Source organism: Podarcis cretensis (assembly GCF_951804945.1).
Source record: "Podarcis cretensis genome assembly, chromosome: 11".
Taxonomy (NCBI): Eukaryota; Metazoa; Chordata; class Lepidosauria; order Squamata; family Lacertidae; genus Podarcis; species Podarcis cretensis.
This window is the reverse complement of record NC_137180.1, coordinates 47,855,135-47,879,368: the sequence shown is the minus strand read 5'-3', so window position 1 is coordinate 47,879,368 and position 24,234 is coordinate 47,855,135. Positions and strand designations below refer to the sequence as shown.

At 43.8% G+C, this 24,234-nt stretch overlaps 1 protein-coding gene across 5 annotated transcripts in view; it reads right to left on the bottom strand.

Moving 5' to 3' along the window:
* Positions 1 to 24,234, bottom strand: part of LIFR (LIF receptor subunit alpha) — a 104,821-nt gene that overhangs the window by 76,997 nt on the left and 3,590 nt on the right. The window contains exon 1 of one of the 5 annotated variants that reach the window (XM_079994746.1): positions 20,651 to 21,079. The exons of 1 other annotated variant lie outside the window; for it this stretch is intronic. The gene's annotated coding sequence lies outside the window, so the exon portion shown is untranslated. Of the gene's footprint in view, positions 1 to 11,338; positions 11,360 to 20,503; positions 20,525 to 20,650; positions 21,080 to 24,234 lie in introns of those variants that run through there. 3 more of the 5 variants (XM_079994742.1, XM_079994745.1, XM_079994744.1) reach the window with 3 other exon arrangements.

The window sequence follows — 24,234 nt, the reverse complement described above, 5'->3', positions numbered from 1 at the left end:
GCTTTCTCTGTAGTAGCTCCTAATTTATGGAATACTCTACCCAAAGAGGCCTATGTCTTGTCATCATTTCAGAGCCAAGCAAAGGCGTTTTTGTTTCCCTGGACATTTGGGCAGCACTAATGATACAGTGTACTGCTAAATCTGTTTTTATTATGTTTTATGAAATATTATTGTGGGGTTTTGGTTTTTTTATTTGTATTGTAAATTGTTTCGGAACTTTCTATTTTACTGCAAAGTGACATGTTAAACTATGGAATTCACTGCCACAAGATACAGTCACCAGTTTAAAGACAGATTTAAAAGGGGGAATGTGGCAAATTCAAGGAGAATGAGGCACGGCGGCTCCATGAGGGGCTATATTTCTGAATACCAGTTTACTGGGGATTATGAACAAAAGAGTGCTATTGCCCTGTTTATTGCTTCCTGTGGACATTTGGTTGACCATGATGGGATCCAGTAGGGCTCTCCCTCTGTTCCTCTGTTACTAACATAAATCAATAGCCATAAAAGCATGATGGTAAAGAAACACAATTGATTTTGTCTAACTTAAACTCCACTCCTTCAAAACAGGTAAGCATAACTTTCAAGCTCTGGGAAGAAACTGGGAAAAAAATAATAATCCAACAATATATTAAGCCAGCAGCGATTTACCAGAAAGCATAGACCTATGCTTTCAGGAATCGTAGAATATCAAGAAATCAATTTAAATTACTGTAAATGGCTCTCGTTTCTGCTAATAAAACTCTAAAAACCATTTTCAGCTAGAAGGATATTCCATGACCACAATGCCCCGTACACAATAAATTACTTAGAATTTAATGCATGCACAAGTTGGGAGTTATCTATACAGTACACTGACCATGCCAAGATGCCTTAAAAGTAAGGGACCGGCATATTTTCTGAAGTAGACGTATTCCAAATTGGTATTAAAGTCAGCAAGTGCCCATCAAATTGACCCTATACTACATCTGCTTAAGCTAAGAATCTCATCTGCCACACGTTCCTGTATGGCTGTTGTTCTGTAAGTACGCATTTGTGCTCTTTCCCACTGGTTTACACAGTTACCCCTACTGGTGTGGAATCTGCAGCTGACCAGTGGTTACTTGGTGTTAAGGGCTCGGCTATGTGTTCTGTAGAACCAGGTAAAAAGTAAATGACCCCTGGACAGTTAAGTCCAGTCAAAGGCAACTATGGGGTTACGGCACTCATCTCGCTTTAAGACTGAGAGAACCAGCATTTGTCCACAGACAACTTTCTGGGTCATGTGACCAGCATGACTAAACTGCTTCTGGTGCAATGGAACACTGTGACAGAAACCAGAGTGCACGGAAATGCCGTTTACCTTCCTGCCGCAACAGTACCTATTTATCTACTTGCACTGGTGTGCTTTCGAACTGCTAGGTTGGCAGGAGCTGGGACAAGGGGAGCTCACTCCATCGCGGGGATTCGAACCGCCGACCTTCCAATCAGCAAGCTCAAGAGGCTCAGTGGTTTAGGCCACGGTAGTCATGCTGGCCACATGACCCAGAAAGCTGGCTCTGGACAAACGCCAGCTCCCACGGCCTGAAAGCAAGATGAGCGCCGCAACCCCATAGTCGCCTTTGACTGGACTTAGCGGTCCATGGGTCCCTTACCTTTACCTTTACCTCTGTGGAACCTCTTTCCTGGGATCGCACCACTTTAGAATACAGGCTGAGCATCAGAATGGATGCTCTTGCACACACACAAACTAGTACATCAAGCAAGGCATTATGTAGCTTACTCATCGCCTCCATAGGCTGCTTTTCAAAGTTTAAGAACTTCTGGTATATTTTTATGTTTTATGTTCCCCTGTATACAATTTAACCCCGCTATCTCTCCACTGAAATAATGAAGCAATATAATCTGAGGAGAGTGTTGCTATGAGAGGCAGCAAAATGGTCATATGAACACCAGGTTAACGCACTAGGGAAAGGCTTCAAAAACAGAAGAACTAAACCAACAAGGGAGGCTACAGAGGCTGTGAAAGCTAATTTTCTGGAGGTTTCTAAATAAACAACATTATTTGTTACACATATTTAGTAAGGGAGAAATTTCAAGTGTAAAAAAAAAGATTTTTTTTTAACAAAATGCATGCACCAGTTACTAAAAGCAAAAAGACCTCTACCCATTTTTCATCAGTCTAAAATATTCATTTAAAATATTGATAAATAAACCAGAACAGGTTGTTTTTTTTAATGCTTATAAGCCTGTGTGGTGTAGTGGTTAGAGTGTTGGACTAGGCCCTGGGAGACTGGGGTTCAAATCCCCACCAGGTGACCTTTGGGTCAGTTACGCACTCCCAGCCTGACCTACCTCACAGGGTTGTTGTGAGGCTAAAACGGGGAGGAGAACTATGCATGCCTCCTCAAGCTCCTCAGAGGAATGGCGGGATATAAATGCAAATGATACCTACTAGAATCATGTGTTATCACCCCATGGTTTCAATTTATCTCCTTCATTGAAGCAAGTCAAGCTTCTGAACATATTCCAGTAAAATACAGACGCATACATCACACCCCCCCACCTGTGATTTGCTTTCATAAACTTTACACATCCAAATTCTCTCTCAACAGTTAGTGAGATTTCCTTTGGTGTTTTTTTTTTGCTCTTAACTCTCCCATGAGCTCAGCTATAACAGACTGTGAAGTGCAATTAGTGAGTTTCCTTTTCCATCCAAATTAATGGCAGCGTTGCATTGTGCCCTATTCCTCCTCTTCATTGCCAGCATTTACCGTATTTTTTGCTCTATAACTCACTTTTTCCCTCCTAAAAAGTAAGGGGAAATGTGTGTGCGTCTTATGGAGCGAATGCAGGCTGCGCAGCTATCCCAGAAGCCAGAACAGCAAGAGGGATTGTTGCTTTCACTGCGCAGTGATCCCTCTTGCTGTTCTGGCTTCTGAGATTCAGAATATATATATTTTTTCTCCTCCAAAAACTAGGTGCGTCTTGTGGTCTGGTATGTCTTATAGAGCGAAAAATATGGTAACTTTACTTCAAGTGTGTGTGTGTGTGTGTACACATAAACGTTTTCAGCAAGCATTAATTGGAAATACCGGTACTTTCAGTATAGAATTAAAAAACATACAGAATCATATTTAGGGTGAATACAAATGCAATACTTAAAAAGAGACACACACACCCCACATGCAAAGACAGGCTCTGAAGGATTGAGCAGATGAGACCAACAGTGTGTGATGGCCTGGGACTCGGGCTCAGACTCAGAACCAGAGGGGTCTCAGTCTGAACCAGATCCTTTACCTCAGGCATCATCTGGGGCCTGATCCTGAAGAGTGCCAGTCTGCACAGGTGCCCCTGCAGCAAACACCAGCTGGGACGAGTCAGGGGCCTCAGCCTGCCCTGGCTCCAGATGCGGGAATTACCTCGTTGCCTTCAGCTGGGCCATCACTTACAGCTACTCCACTACCGGTTGGGTCAGGGGAGGCTGAGGCGGCCCCTGGGTCTAATAACCCACTGATAGCTCCCAAGCTGCAGAGACTAAGGTCTGAGAGAAGGAGAGACCTGAGTACTCGCAGGAGGAGTGCTCACCTTTGGGCGAAACAGGGAGGTGAGTCACTGGGGGATCAGGACCAGCCACTTCCATGACGAAAAGGCTGTCGGACCCCGCCCCAGGTTGCGGGAGCAACATTGCTGTATGCCAGATCCTGCCTGAGATCCTGTACCCGTCCTTGCCTGGTTTCCTGCCTCGCTTCCTGCCTTGGCCCCATCAGACTGACTCCTAGTGGAACCTTCAGATTTTGGACCAGACCTGGACCACATTTCTCAGGTTACCCCTGGGGCTAGCACATGGAGTCCAATGGTCAAGAAGGCGGTTATTGCATGTGTTGTGGGGGGAAGTGAGGGGCAAATGGGGCTCATCTACCTGGGAAGGTAGCCTATCTAGAAGAAGGAAAACTCTGATCCTAAACCTCTGCTGCCTTGTGTTGTAAACAAAAATTGCCCTTTTCCCTTATGGGGTACCCAAGAGCCCATATAGAGTCCTTACATAGGTTCCCTATTGGTAGGAGAAGATAAGAGGCCAACCAGAGAATATTGAGAAGCAAAGCAGCTAGTAAGCCTGATCTTTATTGATCTGTTGCAACAGGGTGCTCGCCTCACCCGCAGGAGAGCAGAGGAACCCAGAAAAATGGCGTGCAAGGCCTTATAAAGACTTTTGAAATTGCCATCCTGTAGATCAAGACCACCCCCAGAAACATCATGCATACATCACAGAAGGGGTGTAACCTAAGACCACTTCCCAGATACATCACACCTACATCACAGAAAAGGCGGTCTAAAACAGAAATTTGAATATTGTTTTTCTCATGTTGTTGTTTATCTCCTGTCTGTCAGGTTACTTGATTGGATTGCCTGGGGAGCCTGGCCAGCCTTTTGTAGTGATAAATACTTAGTTCCTGGGCCAGGTCACAGGCTCACACCCTATTCATATCTTAAATATTTCCTTAAGACAGGATTTGTGAGGAAAGAGACAATGGGGAGGTTTCCCACTTTGACCTTGCAGAGAAAACATTTGGTCAGTTGAGGAATCAAAATGGTTCCAGGTTGGCCTTCCTGTGCTGATCCATGTATGTGCTTGGTTGGTCCACTTATGAACATTACCATATATCTAAGACCATAAAATTCCTATCACACTTGCAGGACATTTTCCGGGGGAGGGGGGAGCTAAGGAGTAAACCCACACAAGTCCAGAGTGGAGTCCGTAAGGTGGTTGGATGGCACCTCATACGCCTCTTTCCAACATCTCCTGCAGCCAAGCTGGTGCCAAACATACGGCTGTGCTTTCCTTTGGACCACATCCATGCCCAGGCTTGTGCCCTGAGGAGGTCACTTTGGTGATGCTAATACAGTGGTTTGACTTCACCAATGGAAGTGGGTGCACTCCATTGTCTCTTGAGACAGACAGGTGCCAATAACTTCAAAGAGAAGAACCAACGGGCTCATTCCCCAACATCACAATTTGAATGACAGAGGAAGCTGCCTTAAGATTGCCTCAGATCCATGCCTCAGATCTAGCTCAGTATTGTCTATTGCATGGACAGGCAGCAGCCCTCTAGAGTTTCAGACAGGAATTTCTCCCAGCCATAGCTGGAGACACTAGAGTTTCGAACCTGGGACATTCTCCATGCAAGGCAGAGCTTCTACCACTGCACTATGGCCCTTCCCCCAAAACAGGTATTCTAGCAAATCCAGTGATAGAAGAAGAGGAGGAGTTTGGATTTGATATCCCGCTTTATCACTACCCAAAGGAGTCTCAAAGTGGCTAATATTCTCCTTTCCCTTCCTCCCCCACATCAAACACTCTGTGAGGTGAATGGGGCTGAGAGATTTCAAGAAGTGTGACTAGCCAAGGTCACCCAGCAGCTGCATGTGGAGGAGCAGAGACGCGAACCCTGTTCCCCAGATTACGAGTCTACTGCTCTTAACCACTACACCACACTGGCTCTCCAACCTGCCTCACAATGAGATGTTTTGTGGGTTAAATGGAAAGGGGGGTGGAGGGAGAACCATGTGTGCTACCTTGAGCCCTTGGACAAAAAAGCCAGGATACAAATGCAATAAATAAATAAATAAATAAATATCCACCCATCTATCCCGCTCCTCCATGCATCAGATGGGAAGGCTAGTCTACCTTTTTTTTTTTCTTTTTAAGAAAAATAGTTTGTATGTGTGTTGAACAATCTTAAGCGATCCACCTGCAACTTACTGAAGAAAACCAGGAATAAGTTACACAACAGCTTGTATTTTCCAGAGCTTGAGCCTGCAGGTAGTGTGGTATATTTGTAACAAATCAAGGGGCAATGAGTCCACAGAAGCAGCAGTGGCCAGCAAGTGTTGCTATATAAGTTTCCTCATGGAAGAAAAGATCTGTAGACTCTGACATGGCAAAAACATGGACCCTAAGGCGGGATTTAACTACAAACCACTTGATCGGCTAGGATTCCTGTTTGCCAGGCTTTGCCATTAATAGCACTAGGTGGCAATATTTTGACATCTCAGGTACACGTTAACTAAACTGATACTCGAAAACTTTAACCCCCTGAAGTGTTTTGGCACAACCTTCTCTTTGCTGACTAGCTACCGTGCAAGGTGAATTCAACCTTGGGCCACACCAAGTCTAACAGGATTAAAGAGTTCGTTTCTGTAGCATGAAGGTCTGCAATTATTTTCTTCTTTGAAGCTGAATTTCACGTGGCGATTTTGCAAAAAGGAAAAAGGTGAAAGAAAGCAGGAATGTAACAGCCAGCTGGAAAAGAATGCAGGTTAACAAATGTAGTCTGGACAAATATAAGACTTTGAGTTACATCCAGATAAATCAGGACTTATCCATTGATTTCAGTGAGTCTGCTCACTGACTAAGTTAGGTATCACGGTTCATCATTACCTCCACATTTCAGAAGGCAGTACTATGCTATTAGTTTTATTCTAGCCAGTAATACACTTTTGTTGTTGTTTAGTCGTTTAGTCATGTACGACTCTTTGTGACCCCATGGACCAGAGCATGCCAGGCACTCCTATCTTCCACTGCCTACTGCAGTTTGGTCAAACTCATGCTGGTAGCTTCAAGAACACTATCCAACCATCTCGACCTCTGCCATCCCCTTCTCCTTGTGCATCAGGGTCTTTTCCAGGGAGTCTTCTCTTCTCATGAGGTGGCCAAAATATTGGAGCCTCAGCCTCACGATCTGTCCTTCCAGTGAGCACTCAGGGCTGATTTCCTTCAGAATGGAGAGGTTTGATCTTCTTGCAGTCCATGGGACTCTCAAGAGTCTCCTCCAGCACCATAATTCAAAAGCATCAATTCTTCGGCGATCAGCCTTCTTTATGGTCCAGCTTTCACTTCCATACATCACTACTGGGAAAACCATAGCTTTTACTATATGGACCTTTGTTGGCAAGGTGATGTCTCTACTTTTTAAGATGCTGTCTATACACTAAAAGACTTCATTTACACTAAAAGACTTCATTACACTTCATTTATTTCTTCACTGTTGAAATAGCCAGTGTTGCTCAGGAAATCAGTGTGAAATATTATTTCACATATGGGACAACCAAACAAAAAGTGATATACCAACTTTGTATCTTTGACGATTTAAAAATAAAACAAGGCTAACTGTTCAAATCTAACTACTCAGGAAAATGTTTGAAACTGATGCAAGTCTGAACTGTTATAATCGACATCAAAATAGGATTAAGAACATTACTGTCCAGTTGACTATAAACCTGATGCCAGTGGCCATATTTCAAGATGTGGTGAATGATACAATACAATAAATATGGAGAGAAAAAGGCAACAGTAGTAAAAAGGAACAGTCCTTCTAATGAAACCTCATAAGGCTGAGATTCCATAATAATTATTCCATTTATGAAAATATTTGACTATTTTATAGCATTCCGCCATTTATTTGAAAGGTTTTTCCTCTGAAATCTATCCTAAGGGGGTGTGCACACCAACTGTTTTTCTCAGAATACATCTATAGTGCATTGCGGAGGCTGTTGGTGTAATCACAATCTTAGAGCTGGTGGCAAGAAATGCCTGCATTCACATAATCCAAAATCCCATCTTAGCAAACTGGGATATGCACAAACTGTTTATACAAATGCAGGCCTCCACATGAGTGGCAATAGAAAAACTAGGAAGCCATAACTGGCCATAGTTCTTCATTCACATATAACAGAAAACCATGGTTAACAGCTTCAAAATAAGCCAGGATTCAAAAGCTACATGATGCACCCTCTGACCACCCTAGTAGTTTATTTTTTATTTAAGCAGACTGCTCACGGTGATGGCAAATCTGAAAAAGGCCTAATTTTTACCATATGAAGAAGTAAAAGAATATGTTAAGGACTGGCTGCATTATTTTCAGTTAAATGAAATGTTTAAAAAAGAGGTTTTAGAGAGGGGATATTCTGAAAAAGAATCTAGATTTCAACAAGAAATCTTAAACAATGAAGTGAAAATTTTATCTAAAATGTATAAAATATTGTTGGAATGGAATACTGTGGACGAAGAGGTTAAATCTGTTATGATTAGTTGGGCTAGAGATTTCGGATACAATATAAAATTTGAGAAATGGACTAAATTATGGAAGGATGGGTTAAAGTTTACAGCTTGTACAACGATTAAGGAAAATGTTATGAAGATGTTATATAGATGGTATATAACACCAGTAAAACTGGGTACAATGTATAAAGTGTGTAATAAATGTTGGAAGTGTAAGGAGACAGAAGGAACATTTTACCATATGTGGTGGGAATGTAAGAAGGTAAAAAGCTTCTGGGGGATGATCTGTAATGAGTTAAAGAAAATGTTGAAATATACTTTTGTTAAAAAACCAGAAGCTCTCTTGTTGGGAATACTAGATAATGAAATTAGTAAAAAAGATGTGAAATTAGTTTTGTATGCAGTAACAGCAGCCAGAATTTTGCTGGCACAGAAATGGAAACAGGAAGAGATGCCCACGAAAGAAGAATGGAGGATGAAACTGATGGAATATGCAGAAATGGACAGATTGACGGGGAGAATTAGGAACCAACGTGACCAGAGATTCTCCGAGGACTGGAAGAAATTTACAGAGTATATCAAAAATTTCTGTGGTGAGCAAATAACGTTCATTGGCTTTCAAGAAGCTCTGTGAAATTACTGTTAGAAATATTGTTTAAAAAATATGATGTGATTAAGAGTATTTGAGTGCAATATAATATTGGGAAATGTGAGACGAGGATAAAAAATAAACGGAAAATTATCAGACAAGCTGAGGGAAGTTCTGGAAAAAAGGGTTTAAGTTAAAAATGGATGTATAATTTTGTAAAAATGTTTTTTTTATGGAAAATCTAATAAAAAATATTCATTAAAAAAAGAAAAGAAAAAGGCTTAATTTTTGAAAATAATAAGGCACGGTATTAAGAAATGCATCAATAGTATACAGAGCTCCTCACCCATCTCACTGATTCTAAATAACTTTTGCAAGACAGAGTCATTCAATACCCAAAGCGTTCCTTTGCAATCTCTGCACGAGTCAGAAGAAAGAAAAAGTTTAGAACTACCGTTAGCCTGCTGGCCCATCAGAAAAAGTTTCAAAAGTAACAGTCAAATTTTATCATGTTGTTAATGCTAAAATAAAATTGAGTAAGCTTTTCAAAGTTTGCTTACCTTTCTGACCTTTTTTGTGGGCTCTAACAAATCCATTACCTTGTTACTTATTATTCAAAGTTGACATTCTGGGAGGATACAACAGTCTAAGGCTTGATTAAAATCTTTACCATAGAAAGAAAGAAAGAAAGAAAGAAAGAAAGAAAGAAAGAAAGAAAGAAAGAAACGAAAAAAAGAAACCAAGATGCAACAGTGGATACAGTCCCAGATGTATGCATACTGTGTATCTCACAAGTTTGAATCTGTAGGCAATTGATACCATGTAATACTAACACTTTAGATGTCATACAAAACTTTCGGGACATCAAGGCTGAATACACAAACAAGAAAACTTACAAGGGACAGTTCTGTGTGTACTTACCTAGAAGAAAGTCAAGTTGAACTCACAGCAGCTTAGTTCCAGATAAAATGTATTAAAAGGACCCAAGGAAGCTGCACAGATCTGAATATATTCACCAGCATTAGGTGTAAATTAAGTACATGTCACCAAGGTACACAAAGTCCAGTTACATGAATCGGCACCTTCAACTGACCGTTTGTGTGCCTTATTCCAAGCCAGATATGCAGGGATGAAAAAATGAGAGCGCTATGTCTATTAAGACAGACGCTTTACAAAATACACTGCACGGTTCAGTAAGATTAACATCGTTGGCTCGGTTGCCTTTTGAGCATTGGCCGGATTGAAAGCTTTGCTACAGAAGAAGAAGAAAAACGCCGTCCTTCATGGGAAGAGCGCTGCTTTCATAATCGGCAGAGCCACATTGCTACAGCAACCCTGTACTCCATGTACCCAAAAATTCTAGGCAGCAAAAATAACAAAGCACTGGAGGCCAAGGGAAAATATTCCCCGGCTCTCAAAATACTACAGTGCTCATTACATGCTACTCCGTATTTTCCGTAGCTTAGAGTTGCCTGCAGACCTCAGAAGGGTGGCTAAGCTTCTTTTCACCATAATTACCATGACCATTCTTAAAATGTACGTACTGTATTATATATAAATATATATGGTACGTACAAATCCATTTTTGGCTTTATACCAACTCTAAAAATAATTATTCTGAGTTTCCTGCATAGAATGCAGCTCATTTTAATGACCACTGCCTATAGGATTGGGGACCTCCTCCAAAACAAATGGTTCTCTCCAAACCAGCAATGAGCATTTCCCTAGTTTCTGCCCCCCAGTAACCAACACCAGTGATCTTTCAACTCCGTATTTAAGAAGGATCACCAAGGTTAATGAGGCCCACGTGTACACTGTCAAAAACAGCACTCCTGGCTGTGAAAACATAAGAAAGCTGAAACTCTGTGCTGTAAAGTGCCCAATGTATGGATAGCCATGAAGCAAATAAACACGGCTCCTCCTGGCTTTTTGGGGTGGGGCGGGGATACTTAACTCACCTGCTGGGACTTATTTCTGAGTAGACATGACTATGATTGCACTGGAATTCTCTTGAAATTAAGAGGACAGGGTTGTTGCAGTCCTACAACATCCTCTCGACAGCCGGGAAAATGAAAGGGCAACACACATACCCTAGACCTTTGTTATTTACCATCTCACACATTTTGGAATCATTAACTAGTCGCCTTTGTCAGGCCTGCAGTATCATTGCAAACTGAGGAAGAAATGCTTTTCTGGACTCTTACCAGCAGGCAGAGTACGATAAGTCATTCTCAGTTTTTTGCCTTGAAAGTTTGGAGAAGGAACGGAGAACCTGTGCCCCCACTCTGATGTTGTTGGGACTCTCAAACCCTCTGGGTCAGAAACGATGGCAGCTGGAGTCCAGCAGCATTCAGGTTCCCCACTCGTGGTCCAGAGCAGGCTTCCTCAAACTCGGCCCTCCAGATGTTTTTGGCCTACAACTCCCATGATCCCTAGCTAGCAGGACCAGTGGTCAGGGATGATGGGAACTGTAGTCTCAAACTATCTGGAGGGCTGAGGTTGAGGAAGCCTCTTCAGAGTACAGTCAGAGTACAGACTGACTGGTTAGGCAATGCAAGACCCCACCACATCCCACCTCCAGCGTTCTTTTCTTTTTTCTAAGAATTAAAACAAAAAAATCTTATTTAGATCAGTATAGGAGAGAGGAAGAAAACAGAGAGCTGCTTTAAGAGAAAGAAAGCATGTCTAAGGAAGACCTAGTAACTTACAAAACCTCTTCAGCCAACAAAGCAGCATGAGTCACCCTAGGCATGTTCTAGGATGCATTGATGGAAGATATTGAGAACATTGAAAGCTTAATCCTTTTATCTCAGAGGGTCAGGAAATGACCATGTGTGAAGGAGATCCACCAATCAGGGGAAGCCAGCTCTACTTGGAATCTCTGACACTAGCATTAGCCAACAGCCCAATCAGGTGGGACAAGAGGTGCAAATGGTGCCAACTTCCTCTTGATGTGTGTGTGTGTAGGGGGAGAGACATCCCTTATGATGGAGGAGATGCTTTGAGCATAACATGCACTCAGCATGGAGCACCAATAGGAACCCAAAGGTTCTCTTAAAAGGACAGAAATTGTGGGTGGGTGCTGCCTTTTTGTTACTGGACCTCATTCATTACAAAAAGCAATTGCAGGATAAGCAGATGTTCAAAGCACACATTTGATGGCTGGATTCACTCTGAGCCACTTTATCTTTATGGCCTTACACTGTGCACAGATTAGCAACTTCCAAGAATAGGTCCTCAACCTTGCCAGATTCCTTCTACCTCCAGAACTGTCAGATAAGAAAAGAAAAAGAACACTTTCAAATAGCACAGGATGAGGAACTTATGGCCGGCCAGATGTCGATGGCTGTGCTGGCTGAGGCAGATGGGAGTTGTAGTTCATCAGAAGGGAGGATGGGCAAAGGTTAGGTGCCTACTCACTCATTATTGGCCACCAGCTTGGGAAAGGGGGAGTACTGCTGTCTTATCTAAGTCCTCCCTAAATATGGAGCTGAAACAGACTCAAATTTTCATGAACACACTATCTGGACTTAGACAAGTCACTTCTCTGCAGTATGGAGATAAAATTACTACTGACCTGTCTTACAGGGCTATTGCAAGGATTACAAATGATACAAAGTTAAGTGCTTTGAACACTTGCAAGAGCTGCTACATAAATGCCGAGGCCAATTCTCATCACCGAAAGTTGTTGTGAAACTATCGTAATTTTTTCTATGTGTTTATGGAATTCATGCTAGGGCCACCCCCCCCCAAAAAAAATATTGCCCCTCTTTGTTTTTGCAGCAAGATTTTTTCCCCAATCAAAATGGGAAAGGTGGAGAGAAATTTCAGAAAATTTTGAAGACTGTCTTACCTTAGTTTTAATTTTTCAAGACAATGTGCAAAAATGGGGGGGGGCAGGCAGGTGTGTGTGTGTGAGAGAGAGAGAGTGTGTGCACTCATGCACACACACTTTGTAAACTTTCAAAAGCTTTACAAACTTTAAAAGCATTGCCTCCCTCCTACTTTCTCTTAAAACTCCTGAAATTCTCTGAACATTCTCCTGCACCCCTCAGTCTTTGGGGTGCTCTTTTCACCTGTCCTCCTGCTAAATTTTGGGGTGCTCTTTTCACCTATCCTCCTATTCTAAATAGGCTGATATTTCTGGTCCAGCTCTGTCTCTCATTATCAGCCCGGCTTCAATTCCTTCCATCAGATATTTGCCTGCCTCAAGAGTTTGATTTGTTTAGACAAGCAGTTAAGCCTTTCCTATTCAAGCAGACATTTGGCCTTTCCTAAACTCTGGAGTGTTTCTCTGGTTTTTGGAATTTCCCTGCAAATGTTTGCTTTTAGATCACATTGTTTCCTTTAAAATCTTAATTTTCTTGGAGGGTTACATTTTACATTAGTTTCCAATCATTTTGCCCTTTGAGAATCAGTATAAACAGAAAAGAGAGCTTTATACATTTCTAAACAAAAACAATAAAGACCAACAAATTGAGTCTAGTAGCTCATCTGATGCAAAAGAAAACAGCAACATACAACCCAGTTGGACAAATAGTAATTTGCGCAATTCTCGTAAGTTTTTTTTTATAAAAAAAATCTAAACAAATTACTCCACCATTCATTTTTACAGTACAAGTGGCAATTTGAACTAATGAAAATGAAACAAATTCATTCTTAACTGCTTTACACGGCAGGCATTGTTTTGCATTTTAGAAATAGGCTAGAATGCTATGTACAGTTCACAGAAAGGTCATGTAAAGGGTGGAGAGGAAAAAGAAGAGATACGTGAAACTGACAGAACAGACATCTCTATTTTAGTTTAGGTTGGGGTGACCAAACTTTGAGGGCCCAGTGGCCCTTTTGCAAACAAGAGAAACTGCTATGGACACCGCACACAAACCACATCCCAATGCTATTGGCTACAGCAGACGGCTTTTTTCAAGCCTAATTTCAGCATGGGGGGAACACTTTAGGCACCACAAAATGCCACTTCAAGCCCTTTATCATTAAATGCCCTTCATTTTGCCATACACAGAACGGAAGCCATCAGTTGCTTCACACATCCTTATTTTGTGCAGGTGTTTTCTGACCCATAAGATCATTCAAGACCCTGTTTTGCATGTCAGAATCCCCCAAATTCTTATTCTATATGCTTTTAACATTGCTGTCTTATTGGTTTGGGGCTGCATTTTTAACTACATTGTGTGTGTTTTTTAAATATGGTGCACTGTCGAGTGGTTTATATAAATGTTTTTAAATAAATAAAATTTGATTTATTTACGTAATTAAGGCCACCATGTTGACAACTCCTGGTTTAGACAGCTGTTAGGCCGCATTTGTGCCCTATAAAATTGCGACCTCTGGTCCAATCCATCTTAGATTTAGAAAGTCTGATGTTCAGGGGTGAACCTGATTGGACTGAACATACCAGAGTTAGCCACAGCAGAAGGATGGCCAAATCTTTCACTGAAATCGACAAGAAAACAAAGTGATATTTGCACTCCCTCATTAATTCCCATAAAACCACATAAAATAGTGGTGCTGGCTGCCAACCAGTTCACCGAATATACTTTAAGATTTATACCAGCAGATTAGAAAATGGCCATAGTAGTGAAGTGACTGAATGTACATTTTGCATGCAGAAGATTCTAACCAGAAAGGGCTAGGAAGACTTGCCCAAGACCCCAATAAGTGTAGACATGTACTGAGCTAGATGGACCAATAATCTGCCATAGCAGAGTCCTCTGTTCCTCAGATTCAAGTATACACACGGTTAGAAAACTGCTGCAACCATTACATGTGCTGCATGCCATTAACATTTCTACTGCAGCAGTCTCTGCTGAGAAGTATCACTGACTTTGGTTCACAGAGGTCTGCCTAATGTGCAGACGTATGGTATTAAAAATGTCTGGAGGAAAGCATCATGACATACAAAGGTGCCGAAGAACATAAATTTGAAGGAGAAAATGTTCATTCTGCATATGCTCTTGGAAAATAAACACCAACATTTTGATTGCATCCATTGTTTTTACCAGTGCACTGGAGTTTTCAGTTACATGTTAAGAAGCTGAGAAAAATGACTAAACTTTGATTCCATCATCGTACATTTTTATAAACAGTCTCATTGCTAAATCCACGTCAGCCCAACCCAAACACTGTTTTTCTCCGGACACAGAGGCAACTGAACCAGAAAGGGAATGTGGCAACATGGCAAAGTGAGGAAGATGATCACAATTAAGACCCTTGCAACTAGACAACTAGAATGTTGCATTGTCCCGAGAAAGTCATAGAATCAGAGAATTGTAGATATGGAAGGGACAATGAGGGTTGGGGGGGTTATCTAGTCCAACTCCCTGCAATGCAGGAATTTTCTGCACAATTTCATATGGGAGGGAATGTTCAATATGGAATTAGGACACAAAGGAAGTTTTATTCCTTTTCCTCTTTTCTCCAGTACAAGAGGCATTTAATTTCCAAAGTCAATTTCTGCTGTTGCAAGGTAACAATATCAGGCTTCTGACCCTATTTGGTTGATTACATTGCCAAGGATGAAAATACAGATTTCTATTTAATCAAGAGGTTTTCTTTTCCTGCAGTAGCTGAGAGAAGTATATATAGGGTCCCCTCTGGCACCGGGACCCAAGGTCACCCAAAGAGGCTCAAGGCACAGAAAAAAACTGAATCCAATCCATACCTAACATTCTATTCATTTCAACAGCACAGCAAGCTTCCCTGGAAAAAGTACTAAGCTCCTAGGCAAATTTCAGCACTATATTTAGAGAGCCACGGCTTAATGCAGGGACAAAGCCAGCATCCAAACCGATACACAGCCAGAATCATGTTTCACTTGTTTGCATAGAAACATCTCCAGTCACTATACAGTTACACCATTTTATAACGTTCCTTTCTTTCTCTCTTTTTTCTACAATCCAGACACGGAGCATCCCAGAACCAAAGAATCAACACAGGGTTCAAAGAGAACAAGAACAATTTCATTTTGGGCACAATTCTAAGTGCCAGCTTTCACCTCCAAAGCTCTAAGGCTGTGGCCCTCCAGATGTTACAGGTGAACTACAACTCCCCATCATCCCTTACCATTGGTCAAACACGTTGGGAATGATGAGAGTTGGAGGCCAGAGGTTCCCCATCTCCGCCTTCAATTTGCTGAGTTTTCTCAGGAATCATCTAATCCTGCATGAATCAGCCTGGAAACTCCACTCAGCTTCTGGAAGTCCTTCTTCCAGCTCCAGAACTGGCATGAATGGATGCTTTAGTTGAGTTGCTGCTACAATTGACTTTAAACAGATATTAACAACCAAGGCTATTTTCATAAGATGGATCTCATTGTCTACATTTCCTTCCTCCTAAATTCAAATCTAATACACATTTGTTGGCCGAAAGTGCATACGGTTTCAAAGCCCTTCACTTCTTCAATACCCTACTCTGAATTCTAAACATTCAATACAAGTTCTTATGGGTTTTCTGTTCAATTTTGTCACAGGTGAGCAGAAATGGGGGGGTGGAACCTTCCAGAAATTCAAAACACCTCTGCAGTTCCATGGCAATTGCTCACACCTCTACACTAGTATTTTGAGCCAAATAAACCTTGTTGTATTTATCTAAGCAAGACGTAAACAGGAAAAAAAGAAAAGGCGGCGTGAGTAATCGTTCTGAATTTCATCTGCAATCAAAACATATCTACAAATATTTCAACTTAAGGTGTCTTCTGTATTCAGAGAGGGAGAAACTCCACACAGTAAGCCCACACAGATCATGAAACGACCACACGGCCAGCTAAATCATTTCCACTTTCAACGGCCTCTTCCCACATGCAAACCTCAATTTGATTTCATATTTGCTTATTACATGCATACATATCCTGCCTTTCACCCATACAACTCAGGCAGCAAAGAGACCCAAACATGCTCTGATTCAGCAAACCTGTTGCATCATGTAGATTCAGGTATGTGTTAGTACAATGGATGAGGGCTGATCAACATAAACTCAATCCAGACAAGGTGGGAGATTCCTGTTGCTGGGTGGTTCATCTCACCAGGTTAGTGACAGTCAATGGAAACGTGAAGGTCTCCAAATTTTGGGAAACAATTTGTTCTGGTTTTTCTTCCAGGCCTTCACATCTGTAATGGTCATCCCAGCACTGGAGAGGGTTGCACACCCCCTGAAGAAAGGCATTCCCAGTCTGGGGGTGCTCTGCTCATTGATCCACCTTTGTCATTGGAGGTGCAGGTTACTGCCATAGACTAGACCATTTCCTACCAGGTTATGATGGCATTACAGCTTCCGCTGATACACCAACCAAGGGCATCCCCAACTGGTTGGCCACATTATCCAGATTAGACTGCTGCAATTCATGACACATGGGACTGCTCCTCACAGATGGCCTGGAAGCTTAACTCAATGCAAAATGAAGCCGATAGGGTCTTAAATGGAACTACATGTTACAATCGTATTACACCTGGGCTTTGCTAGCTGTACTGGCTCCCAGTTAGATATCCACACTCAACCGAAAGTGCTGTTTTGGCCTTTAAAGAACTTCATGGCTTGCAATGAGGGCACCTAAAGGACTCTCTTTCTCCACATGTGGCTGCCCATATGCTAAGGTCTTTCTTCAGGTGCCCCTCCATCTAAGATATGACCACAGGGTCCACTTCGTAATGGCATCTCCAGGCTGCCTACCTTAATGCAATTTCAGTACATAGCAAACCCTTCTAACCTCTGTGCATTGCCATAATGCTGTTCCCTGCTTTGTTTTTAAAGCCTTTCAACTGCCACTCCTGATATTGTGTATTTAATGTTGCTTAATGTTCTTGTTTTAAAATGGCAACTGGACCAAATTGTCCTGGGAATGCACTGAAAGGTGAAGTACAAATGAAATAAAGTGCAAATATAAAACTTATGCTGGCGAGACTACACATTCAGTTCTCCCGTCATGAACATTATTTACATGTGCTCAGTATGCTTTTTTTTACAGCCTGATCCTACACATGCTTACTTTAAGAATAAGCCCATTTGAGGGGCAGGATCCCAGAATTTCCCTACAAACTTTATTGCTGCCTAGTGCCATTTTTTTAAAAAAACAACAACATTCTCCATCAATTAACTGTATTAAAAATTAGCAAAAGGGAGAGAAACTTTTCACAAAGTACTCAGTGGCGCAGTGCAGGGGTCTGCTGCAAAGTAATATCTTTTGAGGGAGCTTGCAAGCTCATTTCTTTCATTCAACAAGCCATCTCTCCAGTGGTCTAAATTCTGCTGGCTTCTCAAGGGCCCTGCGCTTCCTGAAAAGTTCATGAAGTCCCAGGCTGGGCTTTCCTGTAGGTGTGGGAATGTGGGGGAGCTACATTTCATGTACTTGGCAGCCAGCTGTTGCTGCTTTTATGTTAAGACTTTATTCAAAAAGAAACCACCATGGAAAAGGTATATAAAACAACTTGCTTTAAATAGAAAATCAGCTCATCCACTGCTCTCAGGCACTCTGTACCAACTGTACAAGCACTCTGTACCAACTTCCCCAAGGCTTCAGTTAAAGCCCAGGGGAAGAATCCCAGGGGGCTTCAGGGGCGCCGACTTATAAAAAATATTGGGGAGGCGGGGGCCCATACCGACTTATAAAAAATATTGGGGGGGGCCAAGACCTCCAAACCGCTGCTGCTGGGGGAACGAAAGGGGCGAGCCCCGGGCTGCCCCGACCTTAAGTGAACCTGTGAGGGCCCGCCCTTTGCGGCAGCCGATTGGCTGCCGCCGTGGGCGGTGAATATTAATGAGCTAGGGGGAAGCCCCGCGAGATTGTTGATGGGTCAAGAGCCCGCAACCCCACCCCCTCTCTAGATCGGGAGTGGCTTTGTTTTTCTTAAATTATTGGGGGGGCAGAGCCCCCCCCAAACGAATTTTTGAGGGGGCTCGGGCCCCCTCAGGCCCCATGGAGTCGGCGCCTATGGGGGGCTTTATCAGGTAAGAATTCTGCAGCCTTCCCAGGGGACCATGCTTCCTGAAAGGCACATGAACTCTGAAGCTAGGGAGGCTATGGAGCACCGGAGAAGTCTTTTCTAGAAAGAAAACATGCACCACCTGCAGCCCTCTCACAATATAAGGTTTGCTCAAGACTGTACACACAGTATGCAAAGTTCAAAACTGCCCTGAGAAGGCAGTTTGGCAAATCTGCCAAATTCTCATTCCCCCACTTTTAAGTTCAGTTCTCTGCAGTTCCGTTAACCATTTTCATTTTTTTCTTTGTTTAGGTCCTCATGGAAATCCACCAGCATTTTCGTGCTACTGTCCTTTGCTATTAACGGATGGGTGCAACTTTGCTCGATATACTCATTTCCACAGAGCAAATCAAATGCATGTTTGCAATTTCATTTAATACCTGCATTTTCACACCCATTACTCAGCTTGGGAGCTGCACTGCAGAATTCAGAAAAGTGTTGATTTTCGAAGAAGGCCTTCGAAAATCGCCTATTGTTTTGAAAAGTGAGAATTAGGTTGGTTTGCCTTTAAATGCAAAGTGAATTGAATTCCCTGCCCCAAATCTCTAGAAAACCCCAACACCTCTTTTGCAGGGGTGGAATTGGGGTGACTTTTGGGGGCAGAGGGCTTAACCGCCTTTTTCTCTTACCTGAAACCCTTCCTGGGCAATTAAAACAAACTGGTTCGAAGTGGCCAAAAATTGCTTTCAAGCAACTCTGTTGGAGCCAGATACTCCTGGCAATGACCTTGGATTACTTTCACTGGATGTTCTGCCAATACCACCTCCAGATGATCTCTCCAGAGAGGAAAAGGAATAGCTCTGAGTCACTCTTTGCCCTCTCACTCTCTCCAATGTATCACAGGCCATCTGCAATCCGCAACTGTGATAACTCAAACAAAATCCAATATTCCCAAAGGCTTAACTTGGGAAAGAAAGGGGGGAAAAGATGGGGGGAAACCAGGCAAGGGTCTTCAGCAGCCTTTTCCAACTTTGGGTCCCCATATTTTTTTGGACTACAACTTTCATCAACCCTAGCTAGCAGCAACTGTGGTGGGTTGCTGGGTCCCCAGTTGTCGTCGGACTACAACTCCTATCATATCCAAACTAGCAGGTTAGGGATTGATGGGAGTTGTAGTCCAACAATATCTGGGGACCCAAGGTTGTGAAAGGCTGGTCTACAGGTATAGACAAGAGAGAACACAAATATCTTTCTCTGGGTTCGCTGCCATTACACTGAAAACAACTAATCAGAACCGAAACCAACATACTATACTGGCAAACTGAAGTGCTGATTTACTCTCCCACGGTCCTAAACGCTTTTTGAATAAATACAAATTTAAAAGCAACTCTCAGTGGGATCGAGGGTGCTTAGGGAACCGCCGATTGGCGGATCCCGGAATTCAAACGGAGAAATCGATTATCCAGCTGCGGCTGCCAATTCTAGACCACGTCTCTGAGCAGCGTCTCGACCTTTAGGAGAGCCCAGCTTAGACCGGGTCGTCTCTCCGGCTTCCCCTCCAAAGGCTTTGATCCAACAGCCGGGGTGGGAGGAAAATGGGAATCGGTTTCCCTTCTGGGAAAATAATCACAGCTGGGGGCGGGGAAAGGGGGGGGGGGAGAAGTCGCTGTTAAGAAAAAAAAGGGGGAGAGGCAAAAAGGACTCAGCTGTGAGCAAGCAACTTTGGGAATAGCGTCCCAAATAGGGAGAGATGTTGGGGGTGCAATGAAAGAGGAGGGAGTGTCAAGCTGCGTCTCTAAGCATTCCTCCCGTCCCAAAAGTGGAATCCGAATCAATGGAAGACGCTGCCCAATAATTTCGGGTCGAAGTGTCCTTCCCCACGAACCCAGGTATCACCAAGCTTGTCTGGACGCAAATCCCATTGGAGTCCTGGGTACTTACTCCCGAGTAAGCCGCTTCAAGACCGAAAGCCGTACCAGCGCCGGCGAGACCGGGATCGCCCTGCCATTCCCACGGCTTTCCAAGCCCGACACCCGCTTTGAAACACACCCGCCCACCCCAAAGAACTCCCCCGGTTGCGCCCCTCACCTTCTCACGCTGCCTCTCCTCCTCCCCCCCGGCGCGCTTCTCCATAACCCGCGGTGCCAGGCGTGCTGGGCCGGGCCGGCCCCACCTCCGCTGGGCTCGGCTCCTGCGCAGCCCCAACAGGAAGCCGGAGACTGGCGGGGAGGCAGCGGGAGCAGCCCGGCGCCCTCCGAGAGGGATGGGCGCGCGGGGACCGAGGAGACGGTCTGTGCGCTTTGGCGCCGGGCCTCGTGCGCCCTGGAGCTGGGGAGCCTTTTTGGAGAGGTGGTGACGGGCGGATGGGTCCGAGCGAGAGGCTCCGAGGCCTGGCAGGCGGCGAGCGCAGTTCAGAAGAGCAGCAGCAGCAGCCTATGGAAAAGGTTCGGCTTGTGGCTCCGGCGGCGGGAGGAGGAGCTGGAGAGGGACAAGCAACAAGCGCCTTCTGTGCGGCTGCCTGCGAGCTGCCAAGTGTCGCGCTGCCCCTGGCCGCCCCTTGATCCCAGTGGTGGGGCCTTCAGGGGCAGGACCTGGAGGGCAGGACTAGCCCAGGGGTCCGCTCAGCAGAAGGGGCCCCCCAAAACTCAACTGGGCACATTTTGAAGTACAACTAAAGTCTTCCCCACCCCCGCTGTCAGACCAAGCAGTGCAAAGTCTAAAATTACCACTTAAGCTGCGCCACTGTGGGATAACGCCACAGGGCTAACTAATCCCGTATTTCATATCGGATCATCTTTTTCCGCCGGAGCGCCCACGTGTCTGGATACCTAGGCACGGGCGGCAAGAAAAGCTGCGTTCTTATCATTAGTTGTATTGGGAGTAAGACTCCTTGCATTTATTTTCTGAGTAAAACAAAAAAAAACCTTGTGATCATAGTGCACGTGCGTGTGAAAAGCACATAATCCCTTACAGTGAACTGGAAACATCATACAGTACCTTTCATGTTCAGGTGGTGCCCTGCTGTTAAATAGGCAAATTGGATAGGTCTCTGCCCTCAAGGAGTCTACAGGCTAAAATAAGGGACAAAGGAGGAATCAATGTGCTGAAATGCTTTTACATGTACTTTAAAAGTTTCACTGCAACTTTCCAGAGCAACGTTCAATGGGTCTTGCTCCCAGTTACAGTAACTGTGCATACACAGTAACAGGTTTAAGCTCTGCTGAACTGAATGGGTGTTACAAGCAAGCAAGCAAGCAAGCAAGCATGGAGATTGCTCCCCCAGCTTTATCCCCTCACACTTTTGTCCTATGTTATCTATTTTGTGGCATTTTGGTGGTCCAAATAAAGGTACTGCCTGACTGTGGATTTTCTCCCTTCTGGACTGGCATGCCTTCTTTTGCATTTGTACATTTTCTTCATTTAGGGGGGAAGTAGATAATCACAACACAGATCCACAGTTGGAACTTGGAGAAACTTCTTGCTCCATGCTGAAATCTCTTGGCCTGGTTACTCAGAAGTAAGATCCACCAAGTTCAATGGGACTTAATCCTGGGTATGTGGGTGTGAACACCAGTGGAGAGTTGGTGTTGCAAAGTAGCTGAACAGCAGAATATGAGGGGTCTTTAGTTCAAAGGGATTAACTAAGAACTCCATAGGCAAATTCCTGAGCAAGTGATTCTTCTCCCAGGCTTCGCACTGCAAATATGGGGGATGATCATAAGAGCGGCCTGCCCTGCTGGGTTGTTGTAAATATTGCTGGGATAAGGTACATCAAGCATGGGAAGGGTTGTAGCTCATTGGCTGAGCACAAGCTTTGCATGTCACAGATTTGCAGGTTTGGTTCCCAAAGCAGTCTAATGAAAAACACCTGGACAGTCACTGCCAGCCAGTGTCATGTAACACTGAGCTAGATGGATCTATGGTCTGACTTGATGGAAGACAGCTTCCCGTGGGGCTTTCTTGCAGGAGAGTAAGGGATGCAGCTCGGTGGTAGGGCACATGCCCTGCATGCAGAAGGTACCGGGTTCAATTTCTGTTATCTCCGGACAGGGCTGGGAAACTCTTCCCTCTCTGAGAAACCCTAGATAATCGTTGCCGATGTTAGATGGATCAATGTCTAAGGCCGCCTCCAGGCTGCCGCTATTTTGTGGGAATGATTCAATCACATATCAAAACTGTAGGTTTGGGGCAATTAAAATATATTACAGCTCTGCGTCGTCCAAGCACAACACAACCACTTTTTTAATACTTTCTGTGGTTTGGAAAAGCAACGGAGAGAGCATTGAAAAGTGGGATGAATGAATGACTAATGCGAAGATGAGCAAATACTGCCCCCTCCGCAGACCAGGGTGGCTGCTCATTGTCATCCAAGAGCCCCATAAAGAAATCAGAAGAAATGCTCAATAAAGATTGGGTGTAATCTAAGCTCCACATAAACCTCAAGCAAGCAAATCAGGATGTATTCTCAATAAATAGCTCACCTGGAGGGGCCCCTAAGCAGCTTCATATATTCCTGTTAGGAATACTTGAAATGTGCTATTTACGTTATGTTGGAATCCCTAATTATTTTTTTTAAAAAAAAGAAAGAAATGTGCTATTTAAATGTGCTCTGTGTTTTTCTTAGAGCTGAAATGTTCAGTCAGTCGGTCAGTTAGCTTAATCAATTAAAGTAAGAGTAAGCTCTGTTGAACACAGTAGGGTTTACTTCCCAGTAAATATGCACAGGAGAGCACTGTTGGTCATAGGGGGGGGTGCCCTGGTTAATCAGGCAGTGGATTTTTAAAAAATAAGAAATATAATTTTAATACATGACCTAATCAAAACTGCATGTGGTGGGACCCATCTTATAGCCTGCAATGGCACATGTTTGCATTAAAGGTAAAGGTAAAGGTACCCCTGCCCGTACGGGCCAGTCTTGACAGACTCTGGGGTTGTGCGCCCATCTCACTTAAGAGGCCAGGGGCCAGCGCTGTCCGGAGACACTTCCGGGTCACGTGGCCAGCGTGACATCGCTGCTCTGGCCAGAGCCAGAGCCAGAGCCAGAGCCAGAGCCGCACACGGAAACGCCGTTTACCTTCCCGCTGGTAAGCGGTCCCTATTTATCTACTTGCACCCGGAGGTGCTTTCGAACTGCTAGGTTGGCAGGCGCTGGGACCGAGCAGCGGGAGCGCACCCCGCCGCAGGGATTCGAACCGCCGACCTTTCGATCGGCAAGCCCTAGGCGCTGAGGCTTTAACCCACAGCGCCACCTGCGTCCCATGTTTGCATTAGCTAAGAACAATAGAAATATTTTTGAGAAATAAGATTTTAACCAAGTGAAATTTTATAGATTCAATCCATTAAACCTCTTATGATGAATTGATTAAAATGTATTTACTCGGTTGCAGCCCTTTCTTCTTATTTTTGAACTTTCATAGGTGGAAGAAAATTAAACAGGACCTGAAACTTTAAAATCAAATCCCCACGCAGCTGATCACTGGGTGACCATGAGCCAGCTACTATCTATCACTCAGCTTACCTAATCTGCCTCACAGGGTCGTTTTTAAAGATAAAAATGGAGAAGGGTGTAGGGAGAACCATATATGTTGCCTTGAGCTCCTTGGAAGATAGGTGGGATAGAATTGTAATAAGTACAATAAAACCCTCAGACTGTGACTGAATTAGCCAAGGGT